A 5,126-nucleotide genomic window follows, 5' to 3' on the forward strand; every position below is an offset into this window, starting at 1 on the left:
TAAACGGCATACCACAAATAGTACACTGCACACTACAAAGCGCACACTACATACTACAAAGTGTACAAGTGCACTGGAATAACTATGCATACTAGACAAAGAAAACAGTACTTCTACAATACGTCTATAAGCACAAACAGTGTTTTGGCAGTAGTACACTTTTAAGGAGTTATTGAAGGGATTCAGCTTCAGCTTCCTCCAGCTCATGGGGAGGGTCTACAAAGACAACCAAAGCTTTTAGGAAGGACTCTGTGTGTCTACCTGAATAACGCCTTGTGAGGCTGTCCTGTCCTGTCCTGTCCTGTCCTGTGCTCTCCTGTGCTCTCCTGTGCTGTCCTGTCCTGTGCTGTCCTGTCCTGTGCTGTCCTGTCCTGTCCTGTCCTGTCCTGTGCTGTCCTGTGCTGTCCTGTGCTGTCCTGTGCTGTCCTGTCCTGTCCTGTCCTGTGCTGTCCTGTCCTGTCCTGTCCTGTGCTGTCCTGTCCTGTCCTGTCCTGTCCTGTCCTGTCCTGGGGGGGGGGCAGCCAGGTCTGGAGGTGTTTGGGTGTGACCGGGTTATCTACGTATAAAAAGACATCTTTCACAAGGCCCTCAGTCTGGCCAGTAGGGATTCTACATCCGAGTCTCCATTGGTGTTGCTGGGATAGGATGGAGACTCTCTCTCCACCTCAACCTCTCTCTCCCTCCCCCTCTCCTTCTCCATCCCCCTGTCACCCTCCCTCCCTCTCTCCATCCCCCTCCCTCTCTCCATCCCGGTGGTGGTTATGGGTCTGTATCCTCCGGGCTCCCTACGTGGCAGGCCCCTGCTCCTGGCCGTGGTGGACCCTGTAGTGTTGGCGTTAGACGGATGTCCCTCTGTGTCATATTGAGCCTCCTTTGTCGGCGCCACTCCTCTCTGTCCTCTCGCAGCCACCCCCATCACCGCCGCTGCGCTCACATTGATATTCTGCCGGGACCTCGACCTTTGTAAAGGTGTCTTTGTGTTTTCTGCAGGAAAAAAAAGAGAGAGAAGGAGAGATGAGAAAGAGAGATAAGGAGGGTAGAGAAAGAGTCAGGATGACAGTTGTACACACACGAATGCAGGCTCCACACACACACACACACACACACACACACACACACACACACACACACACACACACACACACACACACACACACATTTCCACTATGATTGTAGTGGGGAGAATTCATGTCAGTGATGTCTCATGTAGATTCACCAGTCAGTGTGCTGGCTGGGTGATCCAACCCAACAAGCTAGGAGACAGAGAGACATTCTAGCTCCCCAGAGACACTGCCTTTGCCTCCACCAGGGGCTCCATACCACCTCCCTCCACAGACTAGTATCCTATCAGATAGGTCATATAAACAGACAGTGGATCTAGTATCCTATTAGATAGGTCTTATAAACACACAGTGGATCTAGTATCCTATTAGATAGGTCTTATAAACACACAGTGATCTAGTATCCTATTAGATAGGTCTTATAAACACACAGTGATCTAGTATCCTATTAGATAGGTCTTATAAACACACAGTGGATCTAGTATCCTATTAGATAGGTCTTATAAACACACAGTGATCTAGTATCCTATTAGATAGACCTTATAAACACACAGTGATCTAGTATCCTATCAGATAGGTCTTATAAACACACAGTGATCTAGTATCCTATTAGATAGGTCTTATAAACACACAGTGATCTAGTATCCTATTAGATAGGTCTTATAAACACACAGTGATCTAGTATCCTATCAGATAGGTCTTATAAACACACAGTGATCTAGTATCCTATCAGATATGTCTTATAAACACACAGTGATCTAGTATCCTATCAGATAGGTCTTATAAACACACAGTGATCTAGTATCCTATCAGATAGGTCTTATAAACACACAGTGATCTAGTATCCTATCAGATAGGTCTTATAAACACACAGTGATCTAGTATCCTATCAGATAGGTCTTATAAACACACAGTGGATCTAGTATCCTATCAGATAGGTCTTATAAACACACAGTGATCTAGTATCCTATTAGATAGGTCTTATAAACACACAGTGATCTAGTATCCTATCAGATAGGTCTTATAAAAACACAGTGATCTAGTATCCTATTAGATAGGTCTTATAAACACACAGTGATCTAGTATCCTATCAGATAGGTCTTATAAACACACAGTGATCTAGTATCCTATCAGATAGGTCTTATAAACACACAGTGATCTAGTATCCTATTAGATAGGTCTTATAAACAGACAGTGATCTAGTATCCTATTAGATAGGTCTTATAAACAGACAGTGATCTAGTATCCTATCAGATAGGTCTTATAAAAACACAGTGATCTAGTATCCTATTAGATAGGTCTTATAAACACACAGTGATCTAGTATCCTATCAGATAGGTCTTATAAACACACAGTGATCTAGTATCCTATTAGATAGGTCTTATAAACACACAGTGATCTAGTATCCTATCAGATAGGTCTTATAAACACACAGTGATCTAGTATCCTATTAGATAGGTCTTATAAACACACAGTGATCTAGTATCCTATTAGATAGGTCTTATAAACACACAGTGGATCTAGTATCCTATTAGATAGACCTTATAAACAGACAGTGATCTAGTATCCTATCAGATAGGTCTTATAAACACACAGTGATCTAGTATCCTATTAGATAGGTCTTATAAACACACAGTGATCTAGTATCCTATCAGATAGGTCTTATAAACACACAGTGATCTAGTATCCTATTAGATAGGTCTTATAAACAGACAGTGATCTAGTATCCTATCAGATAGGTCTTATAAAAACACAGTGATCTAGTATCCTATTAGATAGGTCTTATAAACAGACAGTGATCTAGTATCCTATCAGATAGGTCTTATAAAAACACAGTGATCTAGTATCCTATTAGATAGGTCTTATAAACACACAGTGATCTAGTATCCTATCAGATAGGTCTTATAAACACACAGTGATCTAGTATCCTATCAGATAGGTCTTATAAAAACACAGTGATCTAGTATCCTATTAGATAGGTATTATAAACACACAGTGATCTAGTATCCTATTAGATAGGTCTTATAAACACACAGTGATCTAGTATCCTATCAGATAGGTCTTATAAACACACAGTGATCTAGTATCCTATTAGATAGGTCTTATAAACACACAGTGATCTAGTATCCTATCAGATAGGTCTTATAAACACACAGTGATCTAGTATCCTATCAGATAGGTCTTATAAACACACAGTGATCTAGACAGCGTTATAAAGCTGATGATGAAATGGATCTGGAAGGATGAAGAGGAGGAAGGAGGGTGTCCTGGTATTTAAAGTTTCCAGAGCGAGGCACGAGCAGGCCCAGCCGCTCTCTCGATCAGCCAATCAGTAATGAGTTTGGAGCGGGGTCACTCAGTCATGACGGACAGTGGTTGCGTCTCAAATAAATGGCACCTCATTCCCTATATAGTGCACTACTTTTGATCAGCACCATATTGGCATTGGTCAAAAGTAGTGCACTATATAGGGAAAAGGATGCCATTTGGGACACAGTCGGTGCGTTTTTATGAGGCTAGTGCAGATGGAACCAACGACAGGTGACGGCGGAGAGAACGCGGAACGGCACGACGACCTGAAAAACAGCTGGAGACATTGTCACGGTGATTGTACTGGTTAGGTTTTTAACAGCTGTGGAGCGAGGTTGTTTACCTGACCGGAGAGCAGGGTTTTCATGTGATGGATGGAAGAGAGAGAAGGAGGGAGGGGGGGAGAGAGAGAGGGAGAGAGAGAGAGAGAGGGAGGGAGGGAGAGAGAGAGAGAGAGGGAGGGAGGGGGAGAGAGTGAGAGAGAGGAAGAGAGAGGAAGGGGAGGAGAGTTAACGTTCACCAGTCATAGCTGCTAGCCAGCCTATAGCCTCATTATTCAACTCTCCTTCTCTTCTCCTCTTCCTCCCTCGTTTGTCAGTGATGACACCCCTCTCCGTCCCAACCTCTCTCTGTCCTCTCCCCCTGAACCCCTGCCCCAGCGTTACAAACCACCCTCATTAGTGTCCACTCTCCTGCCCTCCTAACCCCCTCCCTCCACAGCCTCACACCCCTCTCCTACCCCCCTCCCCCCTCCCTCCACAGCCTCACACCCCTCTCCTACCCCCCTCCCTCCACAGCCTCACACCCCTCTCCTACCCCCCTCCCCCCTCCCTCCACAGCCTCACACCCCTCTCCTCCCCCCCTCCCCCCTCCCTCCACAGCCTCACACCCCTCTCCTCCCCCTCCCCCCTCCCTCCACAGCCTCACACCCCTCTCCTCCCCCCTCCCCCTCCCTCCACAGCCTCACACCCCCTCTCCTCCCCCCCTCCCCCCTCCCTCCACAGCCTCACACCCCCTCCCCTCCCCCCTCCCCCCTCCCTCCACAGCCTCACACCCCCTCTCCTCCCCCTCCCCCCTCCCTCCACAGCCTCACACCCCTCTCCTCCCCCCTCCCCCCCTCCCTCCACAGCCTCACACCCCTCTCCTACCCCCCTCCCCCTCCATCCACAGCCTCACACCCCTCTCCTCCCCCTCCCCCACAGCCTCACACCCCTCTCCTCCCCCCTCCCCCTCCCTCCACAGCCTCACACCCTCTCCTTCCCCCCGCCCCCTCCCTCCACAGCCTCACACCCCTCCTCCCCCTCCCCTCCCTCCACAGCCTCACCCCCTCTCCTACCCCCCTCCCTCCACAGCCTCACACCCCCTCTCCTACCCCCTCCCCCCTCCCTCCACAGCCTCACACCCCTCTCCTACCCCCCCTCCCCCCTCCCTCCACAGCCTCACACCCCTCTCCTACCCTCCCTCCACAGCCTCACACCCCTCTCCTACCCCCTCCCCCCTCCCTCCACAGCCTCACACCCCCTCTCCTACCCCTCCCCCTCCCTCCACAGCCTCACACCCCTCTCCTACCCCCTCCCCCCTCCCTCCACAGCCTCACACCCCCTCTCCTCCCTCCCCTCCCTCCACAGCCTCACACCCCTCTCCTCCCCCCTCCCCCTCCCTCCACAGCCTCACACCCCTCTCCTCCCCCCCCTCCCTCCACAGCCTCACACCCCCTCTCCTACCTCCCCCTCCCTCCACAGCCTCACACCCCCT

The 5,126-nt window shown here is 49.3% G+C and overlaps 1 pseudogene; it reads right to left on the reverse strand.

The window, feature by feature from the left end:
- Window positions 1-514: 514 nt before the first annotated feature.
- Window positions 515-5,126, reverse strand: part of LOC121562559 — a 246,114-nt pseudogene continuing 241,502 nt past the window's right edge.

This window comes from Coregonus clupeaformis, chromosome 18 (genome assembly GCF_020615455.1).
Source record: "Coregonus clupeaformis isolate EN_2021a chromosome 18, ASM2061545v1, whole genome shotgun sequence".
Taxonomy (NCBI): Eukaryota; Metazoa; Chordata; class Actinopteri; order Salmoniformes; family Salmonidae; genus Coregonus; species Coregonus clupeaformis.